The sequence below is a fragment of the Mus musculus genome, chromosome 17 (assembly GCF_000001635.26).
Source record: "Mus musculus strain C57BL/6J chromosome 17, GRCm38.p6 C57BL/6J".
NCBI classification, from domain to species: Eukaryota; Metazoa; Chordata; class Mammalia; order Rodentia; family Muridae; genus Mus; species Mus musculus.
The window spans coordinates 9,719,747-9,747,623 of record NC_000083.6 but is presented as its reverse complement, the minus strand read 5'-3'; the positions used below and the strand labels follow the sequence as shown (position 1 = coordinate 9,747,623).

Sequence of the window (27,877 nt, the reverse complement as noted above, 5' to 3'; positions counted from 1 at the left end):
ATCAGTCATTAATTTAAAAAATTATCTATAGCCAAATATTATGGAGGCATTTTCTCTACTGAAGGCCACCCCCTTTTTTAAAAATAACTCTAGCTTGTATCAACTTGACTAAAACTATCCAGCAAACATCCCAAACAAGCAGAAAAGCATGGGAAAATCTAGAAACTATGTTTCCAGAAAGTTCCATTGTAGAGCTGCACCCTCAAAGCTGAATGTGTGTAGATATTCTTAAGTCTCCATTTCCCACCACTTCCTTCTTGCCTTCAAGAAAGAGATGGATGGAGATTTTTTTCTTAGAGTTTTACTGCTGAGAACAGACACCATGACCAAGGCAACTCTTCTAAGGACAGCATTTACTTGGAGCTGGCTTATAGGTTCAGAGGTTCAGTCCATTATCATCATGGTGGGAACATGACAGCATCCAGGCAGGCATGGTGTAGGAGGAGGTGAGAGTTCTACATCTTGTTCCAAAGACAAACAGGAGAAGACTGGCTTCCAGCGAGCCAGGATGAGGGTCTTAAAGCCCACATCCACAGTGATACACCTACTCCAACAAGGCCACACCTCCTAATAGTACCACTCCCTGGGCCAAGCATATACAAACCACCACAAGATTATACCCAATTATTTAATTTTAACTACTGATTATGTGAACTAAAGTTACTAGGAAGAAGAAAAGACCTCACCCATGTTAAAGATTTCATACGGCCAAATGACTTATGGAGAGTTTAAACATTGCAGAGTAAGGCCAAATTACATTGAGCTACTCTCTGAGAACCATTGCTCTTCCTGTGCCTGATCCAATATCCTTGTGACTGTCAAAGCTTACAATGTGTTCTCAGCAGACCAGTAATAGCTCTACCACCCTGTCCTAAGAATGTATAGGAAACTTTCTGAAACCCATAGCAGAGGTCTGCCTCTGTGATCTACCTGCCTGTTGCCCCACCAGTGCATTTGGTAGATAACTTCGGTTTTTGACCTTTTTTGTTCTGAAACTAATAAATTCTCACGTAACCACTTCTGTGGTGGAAAATGGTATTTGTAGAAACAAGAGTCTATTATCCCAGGTTCCAGTCACTCATATTTGTCTCTGGAACAAGCTGCTATTCCTTTTGTGGTAACGGATTTGTTGTTTACATTGACAGTTATTTAGAAGTGCACTCACGTGTGCACACACATGTCCACACCAAGACAACCCTTGGATCTTTCTGTCTGAGAACACATGCAGTGCTAGGGAATGGAGACCTGAGAACACACAGGCCCAGCTTTAAGGGGAACTCTACTCCTTTGTGCACCTGGGACTAAGAACGAACTTTCTGGAAACACTCACGCAGTTGGTTTCTGAATTTACCATCTGATCTCCATGTAATGAGGGAAGGGCTGGGACCAGGTAGCTTGCCTCTTTTCAACCCCACGCTGGGACAATATTATCCTAAGAACCCCTTAGTGATGAATGTCTCCCAGCCAGACTGGCCCTGTGCTGCATAGCAACCCTGGCCCTGGGGACATCTGTGCAATTGTACTTCCACACCATCCCTATCCTCAGCCCCCAGGGTGTGTTTGCTGCCTTTGAAACACAGATCAATATTTATGCTTTACAGAATTTCCATTTAGCAGGTTTGAGCATGCCCATGAATTAATAGATAAACTTGTTAAGGACCGAACAAAAAAAAAAATAATGAGTTTGTTGATGTAAATTGGTCCTCAGCTGGAAGTCCAGGCAAAGTAATCACACAGTTCTACTTGTTGACAGTTGCATTTCCTTAAATCAATTATCCTCATGAGTTTTCTACACTAGCAGCTTGCTGTGACTATGGCTTGGTAAAGCACCAGCTAATTGTTTTGTATCTTGTTACTGATGATTCTGGGTTTGCTTTATTTTAAGATATCATACGCTATTCTGAGCCGACCACATTAAGTGACCTCCCGTTGAAAAGGATTCTTCCTCCATGGTGCCATTTTCTTAACTGAAAAGTGCTTCCTTATTGCAGTCAAAGAACCATTGCGTTTTATTAGGCTTGCGCAAATGGGATAAAAAGAACACAACACAAACAGTCTGGTCGATGTTAAGTCTGCCGTTCCTAGTTCCTATGGTAAGTGTTGCGAAACCAGGGAGGGTCTTCAGGTGAGGTAAGAGGGGCAGGTGGTGGATATGGGACGTGCTTGAGTGGGCCCTGCCTCCATCCTTCTTGAAATTTCACCACAGGAAGCAGAGAGTGGAGCTGATGCATTCCGTGTCCTTCCCTGCGGTTCTGTACCTGAGAATCCATTAGGTCCACAGAAGGAAGACTTCATCTCAGAAAACCCTACCATCTTGCTATTAACATTTACTTAGCATTTTAAATATTCTCCCCTCCATTCTCTGGAAGGCCCTTCCTTCCACTTTGGGCTCTGGTGCACAGCTTCCTCCCTCTTGAGTCACTGGTGACCATGCAGGGGACACGGCTCCTGCTTGACCTCGAGTTGTCTCCTTCATGCCTCTTGTTTGCTCTTTCTTTCTTTCTTTCTTTCTTTCTTTCTTTCTTTCTTTCTTTCTTCCTTCCTTCCTTCCTTCCTTCCTTCCTTTCTTTTTTCCCTCTCTCCCTCCCTTCCATTTTCCTTCCTTCCTTCCTTCCTTTCTTTCTTTCTTTCTTTCTTTCTTTCTTTCTTTCTTTCTTTCTTCTTTCTCTCTCTCTCCCTCCCTTCCTTTTTCCTTCCTTCCTCTCTCCCTTCCTCCCTCCCTCCCTCCCTCCCTCCCTCTCTCTCTCTCTTTCTTTCTTTCTTTCTTTCTTTCTTTCTTTCTTTCTTCTTTCTCTCTCTCTCCCTCCCTTCCTTTTTCCTTCCTTCCTCTCTCCCTCCCTCCCTCCCTCCCTCCCCCCCTCCCTCTTTCTTTCTTTCTTTCTTTCTTTCTTTCTTTCTTTCTTTCTTTCTTTCTTTCTTCCTTTGCCAGATGGTAAAGGAACAGGCTGATTGACTATGGCCAGTTTAGATAGCTTGTTTCTGTCTCCTTGGGAATGTGTTTGGAGTGAGCCCTTGAGTGATTAGGGCTTAGAAAAGTTCGACCCCTGCAGGCAAGAGTGTGTCTCTCTGAGTGTGGCTCAGACCATTTCAGCCAAGATCTCAGAGAGAGTTTTCTCATTTTCCTCAACTTACGTCACAGAGTTCATCTGCATCTTCCCAGGGTGAAGGGCAGGGGAGGCCGGCACACCACAGACAGCCATTTCTCAACCCATGAGCTCTGACCTCAGGACATGCATTTCTTGGATGCTCTTCATTGTCTTCCTCTCCAGTGCTCAACCCATCTCCCCCTGATGAATGACCATAGAGAGCAAGTTAGTACAGGGATAATTTATTTAATGAATTGTTACTGGCAAAGGTTCCTACGATGCTGAGAGACCTAAAATGAGGGAAATTATCTGCTTGATTTATGAAATCTGTGATGACTGGGGTTTGCTCATGCTGGCAGAACACCTTTCCATTGTATTTTAACATGAGTCAGTCAGTGCTCGAATTACATGGGGTTATTTAGTCCTTAAGACACAAGAAAGCTAATGCCAAGATCCTCTGCTCAGCCCCTCACAGACTTTACAACAGGTCCTTGGAGACTTTCAGTACTGAAGATATGGAAGATACTCTAATTCAGGAGTAGTGAGAAAGAAATGCCTGAACACTGCCGGATGTTCGGCATTTACTTTTTTGATCAGTTTCTACACAGGTCTCTCCCTGAGAAGAGCGAAATAGGCTTTCCTTCACAGCTATTTGCGCAGGCAATTTACATACACCTGCGAATGTGGGTGTGAGCTGTGGATATGGAAATGTATCTTTTCATAGATTGAGGTGTCCTATGGTCTCCCCCACTATATTACCTTATATGACTATATTCTGTGTAACTTTGAAATGCAACAAATTAGCAACACCTGTTCCCATTGTGAATAGCCTCTGCCTGGCTAGGACTTGCTTTGAGCAGAGAAGAAATTGAGACATGGTTGTGGCTGAATCTGAAATATTGTCTGTAGGCTCATAGGTTTTAACTTCTGGTTCCTGGTGATAATGCTGTTTGGGAAGGTCGTGGAATATTGGGGACGGTTATGTGGCCGTGCCTGAGGAAGTGAGTCTTGGAGGGCATGAGGTTTATATCCTCGCCTTACTTCCTGTTCATTTCTCTCACTTCCTGTGTGTGAGCTTCCCTGCCATACTGGGCTCTATCTTCCTAGAATTGTTAGCCAAAATGAACGATTCTTTACTTAAATTGTTTCTTGTCAAGTATTTGATCATAGCAACAAGAAATGTAGCTAAGATATGAATAAAGGGGCCATACTGACCAATTTAGAATAAGAGTAAAGAAAACTAATCAAGACTGCTATGAGCTCCTTGGGTCACCACAACTTGTTTTTGGATCCCAGTAAAGAAAAGTTGAAGAGGGATGTGGTGGTTTGAATGTGCTTGGTCCAGGAAGTGGCACTATGAGGAGATGTGACCTTGTTGGAGTAGGTGTGGTCTTAGAAGTTTGTTATTGTGGGCATGGGCTTTAAGACCCTCATTCTAGCTTCCAGTCTTCTCCTGTTTGCCTTTGGAACAAGATGTGGAACTTTCAGCTCCTCCTGCACCATGTCTGCCTGGATGCCGCCATACTCCCACCATGATGATAATGGACTGAACCTGTGAACCTGTAAGCCAGCCCCAATTAAATGTTGTCCTTATAAGAGTTGCCGTGGTCATGGTGCCTGAGGTGAGACCCAGGCCTGTGCCATGTGCTAGCAGTCTGGCATAGCATTGTAATGCCACAGTGTGATTGTATGACACGATTTCTTCTTAGTTCCTGCTGAGAAAAATTCACAGTTTAATTAACAGAATGAATAGAATGTGTAGATTCTTTCTTTGAAATGCTTTGTAATTTTTATATTTAAAGCACAAAACTCCATGTAAGCTTTATGGTATTTTGTTTCATGTTATGTTCTGAGATGTTTTCTCAGGAGGGGAGAAAAAAGCATCATTTACATTAAGCTTTGCTGCTTGGAGTCAAATGGAAGACTCATAACAGTAAAACTGGGAAATACAACATGGGTTCTTTTGAAAGAACTTCTTTCAAAAATTATAACAAATAATATTTTATGATCTTGGCCTAGCAGCTACTTGAACATTCCTGTGTAGTCTTCATATTCATCTATATTTAAAAAGTATGTATGTATTTATTAACTGTATTATCAACAATGTATAGAATTGTTTTCTGTGCTTTTTTTATTTTTGTAGCCTTATGTGTTCCAGTTTTGCATTCAGAAAATGAGGATGCTTGCTCTGATTGTAAATAAAAGGGTCATTAATGTGCTGTGTTCCTTGGACATAGAGACTTTTTTCCCAAGTCTTTAATCTACAGATGTCTATAATATCTAAGTGAAACTGAGTGTGTCATTACATACATGTTCTCTAGTTGGTCAACCTTGGTGACATGTGACCACCATGTGAGTGAAAGTGAGGTAATTATAGAAACTATATAAAATTAAACATATTATTGGCTTTATACTGGTTCTATAGAGACATGGTAGCATTTTAATGTATTGAGCCAAGTATACATTTTGTAATTAATTTTATTTTAAATTTCTAATGTGGTTAATAAAAATTTGGATTACATCTGTCTTCACATTATACTTCTGGCCAGTGGCGTTAGACAGTGTTAACTCTTGCTTGAGTCCTATTTCTTTCTCTGCATTCTGGGTACCGCTCTCTGTCTTACCTTCCAGTTGAGTGATGCCACCTGTACAGATGGTTGCTCATGTGTTGTGCATTTGGACAGTCCATAACACTGCTGGGTTCATCTCCTCCATCCTTCATCACAGGAACTAGACCATCTATGGCTGGCAGGAGCAGCCATGACAAACCCTACAAGTATTGCTGGGTGTGACTGTATCGGGCTTGTGATTAGTAATTGCTTATGTGAATTAAAATGAGCACGCTCAGGGAATTCATGGGTTTAATTCCAATAGTATTTTAACTAACAGTTATTACGATCTGTAGTTTTAATTAAGTCTCCTGCACTTGTGTGCAGGCCACCATTCAGGAGAGATTGTGTGAGAAGGAATGGTGAAAGGGTGGCTGCTGTTTACTGGCAGGAAATGTCTGGTGCAACCGCAATACCTACCGCAGCAATTGGAAATTAGCCACATATTGCTTCATGCTGTGCTCATTAATTATGGTCTTTCTGGGCATTCTTATAAGGAGCCAGTCTCTTCCACTTACTTTCTCAGCCTCTGGGTTGTGTGTTAGGGGAAATGGCGGAATATTATTTGTAACACCAGTCTTAAATATTGAATTTGCTCTGTCTTTATTTTAAAATGTGTTTACTTTTAACTAAATGTTACACTCTTTAAAATAGTCACAATTTCTAAAAAAAAAATTAGTTGCTTTGTAGCTAATGGATGTTTTAAGTCCCAATCTCTCAATTTATTTAACACTCACTGATTCTTGGGATATTCCCTATGAAGGTTTTTTGTTTACTTAACTACCTCTTGGGAATTTTGCTCAGCATTATGTATGTTTATATCCTGAAAGCAATATCTTTTGTGACGTGCATTACAGACTTAAAGAAATAAAGCTTATTTAATGAATGTAAAACTATAAAAACTATTTATATGGGGAAAAGAATTAAGCACAGGAGACCAGGCTCTGGAGCACCACACACACTTGGCATGCTTCTGTTAAACTTTAGCGTTGCAGAAATCTTAATATAAAATTACGATTTTCCAAAATAGATATGCAATTACCAATATTTTCATGTAGACCTGATATTTTTCTCTTCTAGTGATCCAGGTTTCTTACACTAATATATTTTTAAAAATATATGTAAAATAGGGATAGATAACCCCCACTCTGTATTGGTTTCTTTTCCACTGTTGTGACAAAATGTCATAATAATAGCTGCTTAAGGGTAAAAGTTTTCTTTGTGTTGGTTCACAATTGAACTCATAATTCAAGGGTGTGGTTAACCATGGCTAGGAATCAAGGTGGTAGGAGCTTAAATCAGTTGCTACTATTGTACCTGCTGCAGTTCTGGGATCAGAGAAAGGAGTAAATGTACACAGCTCACATTCTCTTTTTAATATAGTTCAGGATCCTAACCTAGGGAATGGGGTCACCCACAGTAGGCAAGCCAGCTCTTCTCATCACAATTAACTTATTTGAGAGAGTTTTCCACAAGCATATCCAGAAGCCTGTCTGGAAAAAGAAACCTATAAATCCACAAAGAAGTCACAGTAATTTTCCAAAGCAAAATGCACATTATTGCTACTTGTTTATTTTATGTTTATTTCTCTGTGCTAATCACTTTTGCCTGTCAACTTGAGATAGCCTAGAGTTACTTGGGAGGGGTCTCAAGTAAGGGATTGCCCAGATCAGATTGGCCTGTGGATGTACCTGTATGGAATGCCACTCTGGGTGGCACCATTCCTTAGGGGTCCTGGGATATAGCTAGCTAAGCAGGAACTTTGACAACCCAACAAGAAGCGTTCATCCAGAGTTCTGCCTCAAATTTCCACAAACTTGACAATTTATGTGACATAAATTCCTAGGGTAATATAACTGAGCAAGACTGAAATAAATGATTTTAAAATATAATTCTGAATGCAAGGATCAAGCTGAATGTGTAAGTGAAAGTCTTCCACAGAGCATGCCATAATCCCAGCTCTATGGAAAGTATCCCATGAATCTCAGGCAAGAAAATAAGCCCAACAATGAAGGTCACTTATTAGAGTTAATAAAAGGAGTCAATATTTCTGGATATTAATATCAATGTATAAAAGTCTATATTATGTCCATACCTACAAGATTTCAATTTTTAAAATGATATGTTTTGAAATACCATCTAAAATTAAATGGCTAGATTTCTATCCAACAAAATGGTTTCTAAGAAAAACAATGAAAATGGAATTTTTTTAAAAAATTTTTTTCTATTTTTCTTTTTTTTATTACGTATTTTCTTCAATTACATTTCCAATGCTATCTCAAAAGTCCCCCACCCCCTCCCGAAAATGGAATTTAAAAACAATTAAAATAACCTGAATATTTACAGGAACATGGACCATTTAGACATTTGAAGCTCCATCATGACCAGTTGTCAGTTCCGTATACATGGGTTGATTCTGGGTTTGCTCATTAAAGTGTACATCTTGGATAGCAATCGGCTATCCAAGGCATTTAGCAATGACCTGTGCACAGGCACAGGCTATGGTGATGTCCTGTGAGTATGGCCAATGCTTTTTTCAGAGTGAACTGGCTTTTTATGAGATACCTGTACAGAAATTTCGGTGGCATGCATGGGGTTGGTGATTTGAATGGCGTCGCTTTGGCTGGCAGCTCTGTTTGCTGGCTGTCTTAGTCACTATGAAGGTAAGGCCCTTCGTGTGCCACTTTAATATCGTTCAAGGAATAACAAGTCAATTGAGTGTGATAATACCACGTTGCCATTTCACACGGAGGAAGAAATGGAGGTACTGGGAGCTGTCTGCTGTAGGACTCACCCTCAGCACTCTGGAATTCCTATTCTTAACCACCACACACAGCTGAAACTTCTTGGCTATACTCTTACATATTCTTTATCTTCAACCACAGCAAGGCATAAAACTCCTTCTGTGAGTTTCAGAATTTCTGTCCTAGCGCATCTGAGAAGGCATCATTGGTGTGCTACCTCCTAAGCTGGTGGATGCCTTACAACCTCCAGTCTTCTGCCATCTCCCCTCTCACAGGAGCAGACTCTTAGCCCTTTATTCTTTCATGGGCATCAGTAACAGAAAATCAAATCAAGCCAAATGAAAGGTAGTGTTCCCATGATGACATTTGAGGTTGGATTGGTCCAGCTCACAGTGCTCTGCCTGTTTCTGCCAAATTCGAGATCTTAGTGCAGCTCGCCAGTCACCAACAGCTACACATTGAAGCTCAGCCCAGAGACGTTTACTGTATGGATGATGGGAAGCACAGCAATGCTTGGGCTTATTGTGTAAAGTGATTGGAAATGACCTTTGGGGAATCTCAAATGAGGTTACACAGAATTGGAAATCTCCTATCTGCTTTAGGTCATCATGGATTCTTTTTGAGACATTTCTGGGTCTGATCCAGGAAGGAATACAAGGCAGAAGTCACAGTAATCATGGAAGGTCAAAGAAACAGTTACCAGACTTCTAAAATAGAAACAATTATTTCTCTAATCATTGGTTCTATCAAATGTTAAAATCAGGGGTTCTTTAACTTATTTCGGCTTGGACATCCTTTCCTAGTCCCTAAAGAAAATGCAAAGAAAAGCTGTTGTGGAAATTTAAAAGCTACATGAAATTTGATACTTAACTACTCCAATGTTGCAATCAACCTGCTTACATTGTCTACCACAATTCTAATTCATTATATGCCAACTTATAATTGACAAGACAAGTTTACCGCCTCTTGGCATAGAAAATACGTACATGGCAGAAATGGTACTCTTAACAATGTTGATGGCAGGAGGTTTCTCAGGATTTGCTACAATAAACACATCACCCGCATGATCCTTCCAAACACTTGACTAAGTGAATAACGGCTTTATGTCCACTTCACACATAAGACTTTTGAAGTACCGAGTTGCTAAGATGTAAGCATCAGGGTTAGTAAAGTGTTTTGTCAACGGTAAGGAGGTGGGAGCCTCTCTCATCATAGCTTAATAACTGGTGCAAGCATAGCTTAATGTATACACCTCATGCATGTGAAGAGTTCAGAGACCAGATGGGCTAGGATGTTTGATATGTGGGTGATTTGGAGACAAACTGCAAACATCTCCATTATTGGCAAAAGCAGCCACAGCCCCCACTTTAGTCAAGCTTCCTAGGAGCTTACAGATAAGAAAAGTAATTTTATTGAAGTCAAAGCTATTTTCTGACAGATGATCCAGCAACACATTGAGGTGTTATAAACCTAGCGGTTCCTGCTGGAAGTTGGTACTTAATGCCATAGAAAAAGAACTTCTGAATTTTGTTTCAAGTCATAGGCAACGATGGAAAATTAGTCACAAGAGTCAAATTTTAGAGACAAAGAACCATTTTTCTCACTGGACTTAGGCTATCAAGGAAAAATGTCATCTCTTGATGACTTAGAGGAAGTGTAGGCATGTGGTACAGCTCACAAAGAATAATCACTTTTGTGCCCTTGTGGAGCAGCAGGGGTCAATTGCAGATAGAGTGGGCAACGCTTGGAAGTTGAGAAATTATTGCTACTAAAAAGCATCTTGCCTTAGTGTGGGAGCAAGCTCAGCCCTGTGTGTGTGAGGACTTGAGCTGTACACTTAATCCAGGTAAAAAACATGGACAGTGGTGCACATTGTAATCCCAGTGCTGTGGTGTCAGAGACAGGAAGATCGCAGGAACTCACCATCTGCCCAGTCTATCCTAACCAGAGAGCTTCAGTCCCACGCAAGACACCATCTCAACAGACAGCATGGATGAGGGCTGAGGCTGTCCTCTGGAATCCATGTGAATGTATGCATGCATGGATGTACACAAATAATACCAAGTAGTAGTGAAGCTGAAGGAAGAGATGAGATAATGTCTGGAGCATTTTGTGGAGTTCTTAGCTCTGAATGCTAAGACTCATCCGACCTGGCTTGAAAATCGTACCAGACACAAACTGAGAAGGAAAGCAGCAGCTGCCCACAGCCTAAGCTTCCGCAGAGGAAGGCAGGGGTGAAGGGCAGGGAAGTCATACCCCGAGATGAGGGGCTGTAGGCTGTAAGAGTACTATACCACTTCCCAGTTAGAAGTGATGCACACTCATTTTTGAAAAGTATAGAACTGCTTTCATTTGGAAACATTTTGGAAATAACATTAGATTCAGTTTCAATGGTGCTCACAATTTTATCATTTCTCTCAGCTGCCACAAATTCATCTTCATTTCTCAGCTTTTCTAGCACAATATTTTGCTGTATATAATCATAAATGTATATATAATCATATGTATAATCATATATTATATAATCATATGTATGTATATATAAGCACATATACATCATGCTTATGTTCTGTTCCCATAAAGGCATTGCATAAAAATACAATTAGAAATAAATGCTAAATGATACATTCTTGGATAGAAAAATCCAAGATAAATGAATATGTTTTTATTTCTACATGTAAAATCTCACTCTGGGTGCCAGAACGACCCATCACTCAGTCTCCCCACAGCCTTAATTGCAGGAAGTTTTACCTTGACTTGAAAACCTCTTAACTCTGTGCCCTGGGATCCTCTGGAAGTATCCCTGCCTCCCTCAAGTCATCAGCCTTGCTTGGACCGTTCTTAATTGCTCCGTCCTTTAAAGGGCACTTAGCAAGAACCACATTGAAAAATTGATATTCTGAATTCACATCCCAAGAATAACTTTAAAACAATATAGACTTCAACCCAAGTTAATTATAATTTTTCACCATAGCAGGTCTTAAACCATGAATGAATAATTACATTCAATTCTAAGTTGAATAATACTATTCTAAGGTCTCACAAATCACTAAAAGGGACACTTTCCAAATAGCTCACTCCAAGGGCATGTGACATTATTATGGAATTCATCTACTGAGGAAAAATTAAGTTACATCATATAAAACTTCATGTTAAAATACAAGCTCTCATAAAACCTATTAATGTTACAATATTGTTCAGTGCTTCTTCATGTGTCTTTAGCAAGGATTTTATTCCAAAGCAGAATTAGCTCATATTTCTATTACACTTAATTGGTCCGAATCCTGGCACAATAAATTCATGGAAAGTCTTAAGCTTTCCAAACGCTCTATGATTGAAATCAGTTTATCTACCTCTGCTCAAGTCAGCTCAACGTTTTCTGTTATCTACATTATTTTATTTTATTTGGGTTTTTCCCTGATAAAGCATTTTAATTTCAAATGCTGTTGTGTTTGGCTCTTGCTTATGCAAAAATAAGATTCCACACAGCTCTGTTAAAGTTTTATAAAATGTCACAGAGATAACATCCCTAGAAATTTCATGTTAAATAATAAGATGTTTTGATTTTTCTGTGCATTAGGACTTAAAAGAAATTCTGCCACTTGGTGGGTGCCTGAGGTGTCAGGCACTGCCTTGACACCTGATGTTGCTTTTATTTGGTCCCCTGTTTCTGCCCCAAATACCTGATTTTAATGATTTACCATGGTGTCTCAAGCCTGGAAACTTTTGCAGGTCTTGTCATCCCTTTGAAAATGTCTGAAGACAGCTAAATAGTTGTCTTAAATGAACATGCAATATTCAACAGTACTGCCAATAGAAATCTAACTATTACTTCCATTTGTGTAGAAAGCTGATGTCTTAGGCAGAGTTTCTATTCCTGCACAAAACATCATGACCAAGAAGCAAACTGGGAAGGAAAGGGTTTATTCAGCTTACATTTCCACATTGCTGTTCATCACTGAAAGAAGTCAGGACTGGAACTCAAGCAGGTCAGGGAGCAGGAGCTGATGCAGAGGCTATAGAGGGATGTTACTTATTGGCTTGCTTCCCCTGGCTTGCTCAGCCTGCTCTCTTATAGAACCTAAGACTACCAACCCAGGGATAGCACCACCCACATTGGGTCCTCCAACCTTGATCACTAACTGAGAAAATGCCCCACAGCTGGATCTCATCGAGGCATTTCCTCAACTGAAGCTTGTTCTCTGTGATAACTCCAGCTTATGTCATGTTGACACACAAAACCAGTCAGTACAGATGACTTGTTTCCAAGGTCCTAGAAATCAGTGGTGAGTGTTCAGACTTCAAACCACGCATGTCAAACTAACTGATACCCTGCCCCTGCCTAGAGCCCCTACTATCCAAGCTCAGGAGGGCAATGTCCCCTGCCTATTCTCCACTAAAGATCTTGGTCTTGTTCCTCAGGAGTTTCACCTTCAGGGAGACTCTGGGATGATAGCATGTTGATGCCACAAGGAGAGCTGTTCTCTGTGAGTTAGACCCCATAAGTTTAGTGTGCAGGTATCCCACAACACTAGGTGCTGAGTTTGATACCTGTGATGAAAGGGGCAGATGGGAGATGGGTACTGTATTAGTCAGGGTTCTCTAGAGTCACAGAACTTATGGATAATTTCTAAATAGTAAAGGAATTTATTGATGACTTACAGTCGGCAGCCCAATTCCCAACAATGGTTCAGTCGCAGCTGTGAATGGAAGTCCAAGGATCTAGCAGTTACTCAGTCTCACGCAGCAAGCAGGCGAAGGAGCAAGAGCAAGAGCTCGACTCCCTTCTTCCAATGTCCTTATATTGTCTCCAGCAGAAGGTGTAGCCCAGATTAAAGGTGTGTTCCACCACACCTTTAATCCCAGATGAAAGGCGTAGCCCAGATTAAAGGTGTGTTCCTTAAACTCGGAGATTCAATCTTCTGGAATCCATAGCCAATATGGCTCAAGATCTTCAAACCAAGATCCAGATAAGGATCTCCAAGCCTCCAGATAAGGGTCACTGGTGAGCCTTCCAATTCCGGATTGTAGTTCATTCCAAATATTGTCAAGTTGACAACCAGGAATAGCCACTACAATCCACCCCTTGTCAACTTGACACAAATAATATCTCATGTTCACATGAAACAATAACAAGGTTGTAAATACGCCTAACACGATATAACTATCCCTCGTACAATCGCAAACGCATTAGTAAATTTACAATGGGCATTCATATTACTTTATAATCCTCGTTTCTGCAACTGGTTACGTGGCCTTAATTGGTATTTATAACTACCTTCCTCTACTACCCATTCTGTATTTCCTTCTCCTTCAGCCAGCACCTCAGCAGGTCTTGGCTCTTTTCCTGGAGGATTGACCCATACCTTCATTCCTGATGGATCTGCGTTCTTTGTCATCCTGCTTGGATTAGGCTGTTGTAGTTTCCCATTGACTTTAATCACAGGACATGGTAGTACTAAGAGGCGCCCTAAGGGATCTCCTACACTCCAGACATAATCTTGCTTACCACCATTGTGAAGAGGTAATCCAATTTCTCCATGGTAATCTGGATCTATCACCCCTCCTAACACTGTTATTCCTTTTTTAGCCTGTTGGTTTAAGGGCATTAGAAGCCCAAAATGACCAGGGGGAAGTCTGAGCTTCCAGTTCAATGGAATGTTTGTTGTAGCTCCTGGTAGGAGGACTCCCCTCTCTGGAGCCAAAACTTCTAGGCCAGCAGAACCTAGAGTTATGGGGACAGGAAGCAAAAATTTTCCTAGAGGGTCACTAGGAGTGATAGTAAGTGGAACTATTCCTTTTTCCACCCCTTGATTCCTGGACCCATGAATCCTGGCTATGGGTGAAACTGTACCATATATCGAGCGCTGATTCAAAGCATATACTGCCTTCTGAAGAACTCTGCCCCAGCCTTCCAAGCTGTTACCACCTAATTGGCGCTGTAACTGCGTCTTCAAAAGGCCATTCCATCTTTCTATCAGCCCAGCTGCTTCAGGATGATGGGGAATGTGGTAAGACCAGTGTATTCCATGATCGTGGGCCCACTGTCAAACTTCTCTGGCTGTGAAATGAGTTCCTTGGTCAGAAGCAATACTGTGTGGAATACCATGACGATAGATGAGGCATTCTGTCAATCCGTGAATGGTGGTTTTAGCAGAGGCATTACGTGCAGGAAAGGCAAATCCATAACCAGAATAAGTATCTACTCCAGTAAGAACAAAACGCTGTCCTTTCCACGAAGGAAGTGGTCCAATGTAGTCAACCTGCCACCAGGTTGCTGGCTGGTCACCTCGAGGAATGGTGCCATATCTGGGGCTCAGTGTTGGTTTCTGCTGTTGGCAGATCTGGCAATCAGCAGCAGCTGTAGCCAGGTCAGCCTTGGTGAGTGGAAGCCCATGTTGCTGAGCCCAAGCATAACCTCCATCTCGACCACCATGGCCACTTTGTTCATGTGCCCATTGAGCAATGACAGGGATGGCTGGGGAGAGAGGCTGATTGTCCACAGAACGGGTCATCTTATCCACTTGATTATTGAACTCCTCCTCAGCTGAAGTCACCTTTTGGTGAGCATTTACATGGGACACAAATATCTTCACATCCTTTGCCCATTTGGAGAGATCTATCCACATACTTCTTCCCCAGATGTCTTTCTCACCAATTTTCCAATTGTGATCTTTCCAAGTCCCTGACCATCCAGCCAATCCATTGGCTACAGCCCATGAGTCAGTGTATAATCGTACATCTGGCCATTTCTTCTTGCAAACAAACTGTAATACCATGTGTACTGCCCGAAGTTCTGCCCACTGTGAAGATTTCCCTTCACCTGTGTCTTTCAAGGTTGTCCCAGAAAGGGGTTGTAATGCTGCAGCTGTCCACTTCTGGGTGGTGCCTGCATAACGTGCAGAGCCATCAGTAAACCAGGCTCTAGTCTTCTCCTCTTCAGTCAGTTGATCATAGGGAACACCCCATGAGGCTATAGGTGCATGCTTGGCAGCAGATGGCATTGTAACAGGAGTAGAAACCATAGGCATTTGAGCAACTTCTTCATGTAACTTGCTTGTGCCTTCAGGACCTGCTCTGGCCCGATCACGTATATACCACTTCCATTTGATAATAGACTGCTGCTGTGCACGTCCCACTTTATGACTTGCAGGGTCTGATAGTACCCAGCTCATGATGGGTAGTTCAGGTCGCATAGTGACTTGGTGTCCTATTGTCAGACGTTCAGTTTCCACTAAGGCCCAATAGCAGGCCAAGAGCTGTTTTTCAAAGGGAGAATAGTTGTCTGCAGATGATGGTAGAGCTTTGCTCCAAAATCCCAAAGGCCTTTTCTGTGATTCACCTACAGGGGCCTGCCAGAGGCTCCAAACAGCATCTCTATCAGCCACAGACACCTCAGCCAACCATTCAAACAAACTTTTGACACCTTTTTTAACTATGCGAGCTTCCGTATTAAACCTAGAATCTCTACTCAGAGGACCCATGTCAATAAACTCAGCCTGCTCTAGTTTTATGTTCCTTCCACCCTTATCCCACACCCTTAAAATCCATTCCCACACATATTCACCAGGTTTCTGCTTGAATGAATTAGCAAACTCATTAAGCTCCTTAGTAGTGTAGCGAATTTCCTCATGGACTACACTTTCTACCTCCCCTCTAGGAGCCTGTTTTGCTTTGAGTCTGGTTACAGGTCTAGAAGAAACTATTGGTGGGCCGTGAGCAGACTCTGCAAAATTAATTTCCTCATGTGGGGAAGGCATTATTTCAAGAGGTGGGGCTGAGGGTACTACTTCCTCAGGTGGGGAAAACCCTTGAGAATCTGAGGATTCAAAATTCTCAGCTTCAACATGGTCTTCCCACACATCCCCATCCCATGTTGTAGGATCCCATTCTTTGCCAATTAGAGCCCTTACTTTAACTGTCGACACACTCTGAGGCTGAGACTTGAATTTTCGCTGTAGTTCAGCCAACCTTACAATGAGAGTTTCTGTTTGATTTTCTGCAACTTGAGCTCTATTGCTACAAGAGAGAAGATTCTCCTCAAGGACACACTTAGCAACTTTTAGATCGTTTACTTGTGTCTGGAGCCTTTCGATTTTATCACACAACTCCTTCCTTTCATTCATCATTTTTTCCACAGATACTAAGAGCAGCCAGCCAGTAAAATCATTTTTCGATTTTTTCCCCATCTTGTAGAAAGCTTTGTGCACTGAATCACCTAATTCATTAAGAAAATCAAGGGCATTAGCTTCTTTAAGTTCGGAATATAGTTTCAACCATGGGTCTTCAAAATTCTCTGAGCTCCCAGGAGGGAGAGAATCTGGAGAGGTTTCAATAGTTGAAAGTGCTGGTGGATCAACAAGCCAATTCCAGAATTTTAAAAGATTCATCCTTGTACTTCTGTTACTCTAGAACCACTCCTGGTACCAACTTCTGTATTAGTCAGGGTTCTCTAGAGTCACAGAACTTATGGATAATTTCTAAATAGTAAAGGAATTTATTGATGACTTACAGTCGGCAGCCCAATTCCCAACAATGGTTCAGTCGCAGCTGTGAATGGAAGTCCAAGGATCTAGCAGTTACTCAGTCTCACGCAGCAAGCAGGCGAAGGAGCAAGAGCAAGAGCTCGACTCCCTTCTTCCAATGTCCTTATATTGTCTCCAGCAGAAGGTGTAGCCCAGATTAAAGGTGTGTTCCACCACACCTTTAATCCCAGATGAAAGGCGTAGCCCAGATTAAAGGTGTGTTCCTTAAACTCGGAGATTCAATCTTCTGGAATCCATAGCCAATATGGCTCAAGATCTTCAAACCAAGATCCAGATAAGGATCTCCAAGCCTCCAGATAAGGGTCACTGGTGAGCCTTCCAATTCCGGATTGTAGTTCATTCCAAATATTGTCAAGTTGACAACCAGGAATAGCCACTACAGGTACATATGAATTTGGATCCAAAGAAAAGGCAAGTAAGAGCAAAGTTGACTTGGGAACAACAGTGGGTGTCTAAGGAGGGTGATTAAAGCTCTCAAACCAGAAAGGGGATTCCTATGCAAACAAGGGCCAAGGAAGCACTGCAGAGAACACCACACACACGAAACACACTAGAACCATAGAGAGCTGTATGTCTTCCTCTCTCAGAACCTGCTATGACTCACGGGATGAAGAAAGAAGTTATAGCCATTCAGGAAGAAGACAGACATCTCCCTCCACAGGGAGAATACAGAGGCTAGCCACACTTCGGTGCTGGAAGGGCTAGAGGAATTCAAGGCTGTCCCACAGAGTGGGGATGGAAGACTATGAAATAATGGCTTTTCATCTCATGGGAAGACCATAGGAAGCGTCTCCTCAGATACACAAGGTGCCTGATATACATGATACAACTGTCACTCCCCAACACATTTCAGAAGAAAACCTCAGGTAACCAACTGAAATTATAAAAATCCAAAACACAAGAATGGAGAAGCCAAGGAAGAATAGGGGAGGGTGTCTTTCCCTTTGAAGGGCCAGTAGATAACAAGAGAGATAGCAGCCACGTCTAGAGGAGAAAACATTGATCCACCAGGAAACACTTCAAGACAGAAGGACTCCAATCATTCTGACACAGGTTAGACTTAAGTGGAAACATTGTTAAAATTCACTTCTTGGTTTACATTGTGTTAAGTTCGGGAATACATGGAAGCATGCTTATAGACACACTAAAAAAAGACATGAGCTCAGCCAGTAGGTTTTTCTTTCCCTTTACCGTTTTTTCCTAACAGGCACATCTCACTGCTAAAAACATCTGTTTAGAGTTTCTTTATGTTGCTGTAATAAAACCTGCAACCAAAGTGAGTTATGGAAGAAAAGTTTGTTTTAGTGTATAGATCCAGACTGAAGAGAATCATGGTGGGGGCGGCATGGCAGCAAGCAGCTAGAGCAGGAAGCTGAGGGAGCTGACAGATCACACCTTCAACTACCAAGATAAAGCCAAGTAGGGAGTAGGGAGCACAGGGGGAGAGAAGGAGAAACTGGAAACGGGGCGGGGCTATAAACTCTGAAAGCCCACCCCTAGTGTGGTTCTTTCTCCAGCAAGGCTCCACCTCTTAAAGGTTCCAAATGCTCCCCAGACAGCTCCATTGACTGGGAATCCTGTTCAATTACTTGAGCCTATGGGGGAACATTTCTCATCCAAACCACGAGAGCTTGTGTGCACAAATTGCGCAGACTGGCGACATTCTAAAACTTAACCAGTCTGTATGACAAAGCTGCTGGCAAACTGTCCCGTGGGAGCTTCTCAGCCCACAGTGCAGGGTTTGCCATTTGCCCACGGAGGACCGCTAATGCTTCCGCTCCATTCTGTCGCTTCATTCCCTTGATGGAGTGCTTTCTGGTGTGGCTCTGTGTGTGCGCTGTAGTGAGGCTTCCTTCTACAGCTTAGTGTTTGTTTTCATTCCTTGACTCTGCATCTTGGTATAGGTGTTCACTTCACAGTTTTTACCCGACTCTATGGCTGCTGGCCGGTAGCTTATTTTGTGGGGTAACAAGAGTGTGACCGTGAGCCTCTGCACTCAAGGAGTAGAAGTGTAACAGCAGAGTTGTCAGGGAGAGCATGATGCAAGAAATGACTGTCTAACTGGCTCTGTGCAGAATTCCTGTCACTCCACTTCCTCACCACCCCTGATAGGTATGCAGTGGTGTCACACTATGGCTTTTAAGTAGAATTTAAATGCTGACTGTTAAAGTTGAGCGCTTTTCCATAGGGTATTTGTATGCTGTGTGTTTTATTTTGAGAAGTGACTATTGAGTATATTCTTAAAAAATCGGATTATGTGTGCTTTTAAAAAATTGATTTCTAGGAGTTATTTACATATTATGGATACATGCTTCATTTCAAACATGTGTTATGAATCAGAGCTCCAAACACTAAGCCATGAATTGTCTTGTTACCATTTAAATGGCCTCCTTTGACCAGAAGAGCCTCCTTAATTTTAAATAGTACTATGACTCAACTCCCTTATTTTTCTTTTCTTATTAGTACATATTTATGTACCTTTTACATATTTATTTTACTTCAAGACTATGAGAATCTCTGTAAGTTTTATTGTTTGCCTTTTCCAATTAGATTTGAGATCTGTCACAAACTGATCTCCTTGTACAGGATCCAAACACATTTGTTTTCCAGGAGGGCAGCCCGTCAACCCAGAACCGTGCTGAAGAGGTAAGCATTTTGCATCCTGTATGTTTCTAGGCTGCTCTTTCACCCAATCACTTGGATCACTTTGTGTGTCGGAGTCTTTCTTTACTAAGTTGGATTACTCCTGAGGTTCTCCTGATCTTTGCACAAATATGAGGTTGTAGAGAGCGAAGTCTTTTGTTTTTGTTTTTGTTTTTGGCTCTGAGAAGAAATGACACTGAAGTTTGTGAGTGCTCTGTACAGTCTCAGAAAGTTCAGATACTAGTGGCTTGGGAGATTTTGCTAGTTTTAACTCTCTGAATCCAGGGATCAGGTCAGAACTGAGAAAGCTAAAATGGCATGAACAGCTGCATCGTCCATCTGGGTACCACGCAGGTGTGCTAGGGCACACAGACACTCTGAGAAGATGACAGGGGTCAGCATGGGAGGGGCTCCTGGCTGACCCTCACCTGGGCAAGCTTCCTCCTGAGGTCTCAGGCAGTTGGTTCCTGCTGCTGTTCAGCAGATCGAATAAGTATGTCTTTGTGAGTGGCATTGAGGAGGACACATTCTTTGGTTAAATTGTATCAATAGTCTTCTAGTTTAGATAACAGAAGATCTGAGCCAGAGCAGGCAGGGCTTGTGTAGTAAAAGCCCAGAAATGTGGCTGACTCCTCACTCAGAGACCCTGACACTATTTTCTTTTAATTCTACCTATAATTATAACTTCCCTTTAAATATTTATCTCAGTGTCATGCACTGGCAGAAGTCTTACTTGTCACTGACTCCGTGTGACTCATGTAATGGGCACCAAGGAGGGAGGGGCAGGGTTGAACTTTTTCTCATGAAGTTTATAACACTAAGGAGGATGTAGAGCATCCTACCGAGTTCACCTTATATACGTGTATAGGAAGCAGTGTGTGCGGTGTTCTCCCCATGCATATGGCAAACAGGATAAGAACCAGGTTAGGAGGAAGCCTAGCTTCTGGTAGAAGGAGCAGCTGGTGTTAGGGGAGGGGCAGCCTGTAAGGGCTTGGGCAGAGCACAGAATGGTAGCTGGTCTTTCCAGGACGGCCATGCATGGGACAAGGCAGGGTATCTACAGCTACAGCCCAGGTCCATCATAAAGGAAGGGCAAGGGGAGGAGGGTCTCTGAAGAGGCTTTACATCCATTGTTGGGCAGTAGTGGGCTGTTACTCTCTGTGCAGTGTCTGGGATGAAATAGTGCCTGTCCTTTTCTAGTAGTGTTAAGGACCCTCTTAAAGCCCTTCTCAGTGACTCGGGAGAGGGGAATGCACTCAGAAAAGCACATTTTAAGCCACTCCTCCTACAGAGTTCCAGCCTGATCTATGAGCATTTCTAAAAAGTCACCCATCAGGGCTCCAGGTGTTCGGGTTTCTAGTGGGCCAGGAAGGGAAGTTCATAACTGGCTGTGGTGATGATACAGAAGACGTCAGTAGTGACAAGAGTTTCGTTGGGTCCTCAGTTTCCCTTTGTGTATTTTCAGGGAACTGGTAGCTTCGATGTGGTGATGTTGCATGAGGTTAATCTGGCTGTACTCAGTCTCCACACTGCTGGCTCCCTAGAGCAGACATTTGCTTGTCTTCCCAAGGTCACCCTCTCCGCCCACACATCAGTTAAGAACAGCCCCATTCAGGCATCGGCCCATTCTCTTCGCCCAGTACTTTAGAAGATCCGGAGGCAGCTCGGCCATGCATACATCCCACAGTCTAGAGAGCAGGAAGGTAAGCTGTTTACCCGGCAGTCAGACAGCATAGCTGGGAGGGCCAAGCAGAGAAGGGAGGCATAATGGAGGTCAGGGACTCAAGTTGGCGCCAGGACCGGGGGACAAAGGGTCTGTACTCCTTCCCCTTACAGGACAGGATGGCCGCTGGTGCCAAATTGCTCACCAGTTTGTAGATGGCAGCCAACTTCTGTTCTCCTCATAATAGGAATGTTTGTCTTTCAGAAACACTTTGGAGTTCCATGGACGGGGTTTCCAGGGCATGAGAATTGCCAGTGCTGGAAAAGACATTAAAAAGGAAGAAAGGAAAAAAAGAAAGCCACAAAACAGTTTCTTTCTTTGCAGGCAATAAGAAGCTGACTGCTCCCAGCCTAAGGCTGCCTTTGTTTCTGCTCAGAGATTGTCTTTGATCCAAGCCAGTGAACAAAAGCTCATTATCTTACCTTTAAATAGAGGGATTTTTAGCAGAAACATTGAAGGGTTAGGGGGAGGAGAAGGGGTTCCTCTCAGGATGCCCCCAAAGGTCCCAAGGCTCCTAGCCACCAAGGAAGAGCATGAGAAAGAGCACACAGACCCCATGAGTGGCTTCTGAGAATGCTGAAGACGGTCTTTGTAACTGTTTGTATTTATAGTTATTGAACAGCTCTGTCAGTCCATTTGCAAGCAGGACACTGGCGTCTTTACTCAGATTTCCTGTGTGCTGCATGTATGTCACCCAGACAGATTTCTCTAGGTAACTTTCTCAGCTGTCTACATAACCTGACACCAGATGCCCAGCTTTCTTTCAGGATGGTGCCTTTCTCCATGGCCTCCAAACCTTTATAAATCAGAGAAAGTAAACAGTCCAAGAGAAGGCAGATCTGGGTAAAGGCATGATGGAGCTGCCATGGTCTGCTCCAGGGGACCTTCCTAGGTTCTCATAGAACTCACAGTATGTTCTCATTTCCTTGTTGAAAATTCCTAAAGAAAACATCCTTTTATAGTGTTGGAAAAGCATTCTTATTTGTGCTTTTGGCTTTTCAAATTACAGTAACTCTTTATTATAATATAATTATAAAAGGTAATTATAATCTTTCAGGTGCAAAAATGCCTTATTAAAGTGCACCTGTGCACATACACATACACACGCATACATAGACATAGACAGACAGAAGGTAGACACAAACACAGGCACATATACACATGTAGGCATAGATCGATACACACATACAGGCACAGACAGATGCACATACAGGCACACACACACATACATACACATAAACATATATACATAAACACAGATATGCATACATATAGGCACAGACCTATAAAAAGACAGACAGACATGAACATGTACATACATGAACACACACACATACACACACACATACTTGGCTTACAGGCCATATTTGAAAATAAAGAAGTTTAATAATTTCTGACCATTTATTGGAGGATTATCATCTGAGAACAGTATTCACTGATTTTAATGTACCCTCTCTTTTCTTCTATATAGGACCCATCAAGGGAGACTTTAGAATCCTAATTTAATTGGTTTGGACATTGAAACTACAGTTCACACTTGTGATCCCACCACTGGGGAAGCAGACAGGAGGATTCATGAGGCTTGCTGGCCAGTTTGTCTAACTGAATCAGAGAGAGAGAGAGAGAGAGAGAGAGAGAGAGTCCTGGTTTCAAAATACAAGATGGGGAGCAATTGAGGAAGACACCTGATGTCAGCTTCTGGTGTCCACATGCTCTAACAGACATGTAGATGTGTACACACATGAATATACTCTCTCTCACACACACACACACACACACACACACACACACACAGAGTAAATTGAAAGTAGATGCTAATGTATCCTTTTAAGCCTGTATACAAAGTGGTAGCTCTGATGTCTGAGTCCTAGGATCCAAAGCTTACCCGCTGGGTCACAGTACAGTATATTTAGCATTCTGTCTAAACTCCACCCCACAGTTACCTGGCAACAGCCATGTAGGCCTGACTCACTATAAAAGAGGCTGCTTGCCCCTTCCTCTCTCTCTTGCCTCTCTCTCTTGCCTCTTGCTCTCTTGCTCCCCCTTGCTCCCCATTCCCTTTATCCCCCCCACCCCCCGCCTCTACTTCTCTACTCTCTCCCTCTCTGCTTTTCTCTGCCTCTACTACCCTCTTAACTCTCCTCCCTGTGCCCTGAATAAACTCTATTTTATACTATACTGTCATGTGACTAGTCCCTCATGGGGAAGTGATGCCTCTGCATGGGCCCTCTGAGGCACTCCCTTCCCCCATACCGCACCACACCCCTATAGAACATATTCTTATACCTCTTTATCTTTTTTTAAAAACACATCAGTATGTGTTGCGACAAGTAGTCTTCCCCAGGGCCCCTTATGGTTCCAGATAGGAGAGTTGGAGATCCAACATACAGACACAATTTTAAAACCCCAATTTTTTTTTCTTACCCCCAGACAACATGGCAACTAAACACAAGGTACAGCTTTCTGCACAGAGAATAACTAAGACAATGGTGTGTGAATCGCCCAACTCACGAAAAGGAAAGGACTTTTCTGTGCAAATAGAGGCACTGGATAATAAAGTTGTTTATTGTGAAATCCCAGGCTGTCTGCCAAGAGTGGGTAGAGCCCTCTGAAACATGGCAATGTCAACTTTCAAGCCTGCGTACTTGGTGACATGATTAAAATAGTGAAAAGAAAAAGATATTTCCAACTGACTCAGCAGGTTCTGAGAAAGCTGAGCTGGAAGAGAGACCGTGCCCTGGTGAGCTCAGCTCTTCTGAGCAGGGAACACTCTCTTTGGAATAAAGCAGGCTAGGCACTTTTAAAAAAAAAATTTTTGCATTTTCCTGATTCACTATGTACCATTTAACATTTTATGATGCTTTGTTTGTTTTATAGACGAGGCATTAAATTCAAATTACAACTTGAATGAGATTTACTCAGTCCCCCTTTCAGTGTGGGAATTTCTCATTAGCCAGACTCCCATTTCTTATGTAGATGGATGACCCAGACCTTAATGGTGGGTTGGAAAAGATGAGGTTATTTCTGTTACCCCAAATCTCTTTGTGTCAAAAAAAATTTTTTTTTCTGATCTTACCTATTTCTCATTGCTGAATATTTTGGAAGGGGGCCAAAAAATATTAATGTGTGTGTGTGTATGTTTCTCCACCTCCTAGCATCGATAAAGTGTCCTGTTCAGCCCCACCCTGTAATTTCATCTTTCATCGTTGACTGCTTGACATTCTGTCAGGGAAATATGTTCTTGTGTTACCGGGGTGTAAATAGGGTTCATGTTCTCTTGGGAACCTGACTTGCCTTGAAGCTCAGATTGCATTGTTTCTGATGTGCCTCTTGCAGAGAAGTGAACTCAAATGGAGGTAGAAAACTCATTTATCACCAGTTCAAATGCAAATGAAGGCTGCGGGCATTCTTCCTTTCATCTGCAGATTAGCAGTTTGTAGCCTCCTTTTGTAGTTTAAATGCCCAGTATGTCTTAAGGTACAACACACTTCCAAAGTTCTCCACCCCACCGGTCTGAGCTTCTCCCCATGTGAGGTTATGATTTGTTGTTTTCTGGGAATATCCTGTAGTTGCTGATTAAAAACTGAAAGATGGCATTTGAAAAAGAAATGTCATTTGTACTATGAGTGGCTTAAAATTATTTTGATACACAACAAAGGGAAAGACTTCTAACTCAGCACTGATATTTTAAAAAGAATTGGCAGCATCTTTGAGTGACTCGTGTTCACTTAACATGTGTGGTCCTTACAGCGTAGGGTCCTTTTGTGGCTTGTATACATAGTATGCCCCTCAAAGGCTCGTGTGTTGCAGGTTTGCTTCTCAGGTGATGAACTTTTGAATGAACGTATCCCAAGGCTCTTACTTCACCCGTGCATGATCCATTTGTGGATTCATAAGTTGACAGCATTATTAAGAAGCGGTAGTAAGTAGGGTGTGGGGCTTTGTTGGATAATCCGTTTTCTGTGACCCCTTCTCTCTCCCTAGACACCATGAAATGAAGAGCCTCCTCTTCCATAAACAGCTGGACTCCTCAGAGGCCCACTGCAACGGAGTCACAATGATTGAGGCCTCAGAAACCATGTGGTAAAATAGATTTCTTCCTTTTAAATTGCTTTCACTAGCATTTTGTCCCAGTAACTGAACATTGACTCAAGCAGACATACTGAAGTTCACAGTCAATCCATTTCACACACAACATATTTATTTCAGGTCTGAAAATGCTCATTTCTAAAGTGGTCCACCCGACAATGACAATTAATCATGCCCTTTGTCTAAATTTAACACGTTTAGGGTAAATTTGAGAATAGGTAATATCAGGGTGAATGCCAGTTCTTTGTCTTAGAAGTCTAGAGTTCATGGGTCAGAAGTCATAAAAGAAGGTAACAATTTGCCTGCTGGCCTTGACTGACAGTCATGTTGAATGTTTCTCACAGCCAAAATGGAATAAGGCATATTTTTTCATCTGTCTTTCACTCCATCTATCTGTTCATCTATCCATCCATTGATATATTTTTTTTAATCCAGTACTTACTTGCAGATGTCTATGGCATACCAAGTTCAAACCTTGGCTATATTGCTCAGAATTATCTGAAATGTGAGACATTAGTACAGTGCCCAGGAAGCCCATTCTGACTCCTAGCCCAAGAAGGTGGGATCCAACTATAGAGCTAGAGGGAAGTGACCACAAAGACCCATCTCATTTCTAGTACCAAGTGAAAGCTCAGGGTCTTTTCTACAACTTCCATATTTACCAATTGCTCAAAGACTCACAGAATTTCCTAGATTCTGTTATATTCAGGGTTACATTCTTTACAGGAAATTAAAATTTAATTTCATTAAAAATCAGTCAGTTGGGAAAGGTATATGGCAGAACTGTGTGTGTGTGTATTATATGTGTGAAATGTCTTGTGTTCACAGGATGTGTGACCTTCAGTTGAATTGTGACAATATGAATAGAGGATCTTCATATTGAAGGTTTACTTGCGCAGTACCAAGGGTTCTTTGGGGCTTCATTTTGCGGACATGATTGATGAATTATATGGTTGTACTAAAACTCCAGGTCCTCCCTCCATGGATGTTGGACAACTATGTCATAGTAACAGTCTTTTATTCCCGGTAGTCTGACCAGTTATGAGTCTCTACAATAACCACTACCTACTGTAAAAGGAAAGAAAGTAGGAAACAAAGAAAGAGTGAAAAGAAGGAAGGAATTTACATCCATATGTAAGCTAAATGCAAGAGTAATCTAGAATCATAAACACAACTGTTTGGAGGTTAATTCAGTAGGTATATCACATTCATTTAAAAATCAATAGCAGAGGTTTCTTTCATTGTCTCTATGATCTCCTTAGACATAGGTCTTTGCCCTTGGCTTATAAGGTGTTAAGTCCATGCCGAAAGTAGTTTGCTGCACCCTTAACAGTCATTGCATTATTGCCCAGCAAGTACACATTGCTTGGTATGTTAATGGGGTAGCATATAGTGTTCACATCTGAGCAAGAAAGTTTGTGATACTCTTCCCAATCATCCTGCATATCCTCTTCCAGCTTGATGAAATCCAGTTAGTTATTGTACAGGTCACTCTTAACTTATTTTCTCTATATACTACCACTAGAACATTCTGTGTCTTTAACACTAGAGTTTTAACAGCCAACTTGTTCTGGAATGAACCCAATATTGGTGGCAGTATTCTTTATGGTTTGTGGGTCTTCAGAGGCCTCCTTGGTGAATAATACATAAGCAAGTAGTTCATTCTCAGCACTGGGATGTTCAGTCAATAATCTTGTGGCTTTTGAATGTGTCTTTCCTGTCTATTCAGGGTGACTTGTTTAAACTTTTGAAACTTATATTTTCATTTTTTTTAATCAGTTGATTTCCCAAATCTGTAGCATACTAAGGATACTGTTGTGCAATGAAACCCTTTACAGAGTATGATCAGGATATCTAAAAATCCAAAATGATCTATTCCAAGTCAATGAAGTTGGTCTTGGGATTCAGCAGCTAATAAAATATTAGCAAATTACAATGTAGCATGAAAATATATCATCACTTCTATCAGTTGTCCCAGAAAAATAGCCATGTGAGTGTGAGACACTACCTTATGCTGTCTTCGGTAATCTGTATTTTAATCTCCATGAGCCATGTTACTTTCTCATCCTGGGGCACTGCCATGTGGCTGATACACATTTTTCTACTTTCTTGGATCAATAGGGACAACTTAAGCTACTCTGGCTCAGTGTACAGGAGGAACAGGACCATAATCTTGTCTACTGCCCTTGCTATTCTGGTTCTGACAGGTCTGTCTGGTTGTCTTTGAGGGCCTCATTTTCTCATCAGAAATATTTGACTTCTGAAAGGAGTGTGGTTTGAACACACAATCTTCATCCTTTGCATACTATATTGCATGGGAGAAATATTCTCAAGGAGAATAAACATCCCACTAGAACATTCTATTTTGTTTAATCTGTAATGTTTTCATTTGCTCCATTTTTTCAATTTTTTTACTAGATTTTTTTTCATTTACATT

At 41.9% G+C, this 27,877-nt stretch overlaps 1 long non-coding RNA gene across 5 annotated transcripts in view; it reads left to right on the top strand.

Annotated features, from left to right (window-relative positions):
* Positions 1 to 19,567: 19,567 nt before the first annotated feature.
* The window catches only part of Gm34684, a 29,304-nt gene continuing 20,994 nt past the window's right edge, over positions 19,568 to 27,877 (top strand). The window contains exons 1-2 of one of the 5 annotated variants that reach the window (XR_876395.1): positions 19,568 to 19,631; positions 25,336 to 25,434. This is a non-coding gene — a long non-coding RNA (predicted gene, 34684). Of the gene's footprint in view, positions 19,632 to 21,112; positions 21,332 to 21,560; positions 22,064 to 25,335; positions 25,435 to 27,877 lie in introns of those variants that run through there. The other 4 variants (XR_385210.2, XR_876393.3, XR_385208.2 and 1 more) reach the window with 4 other exon arrangements.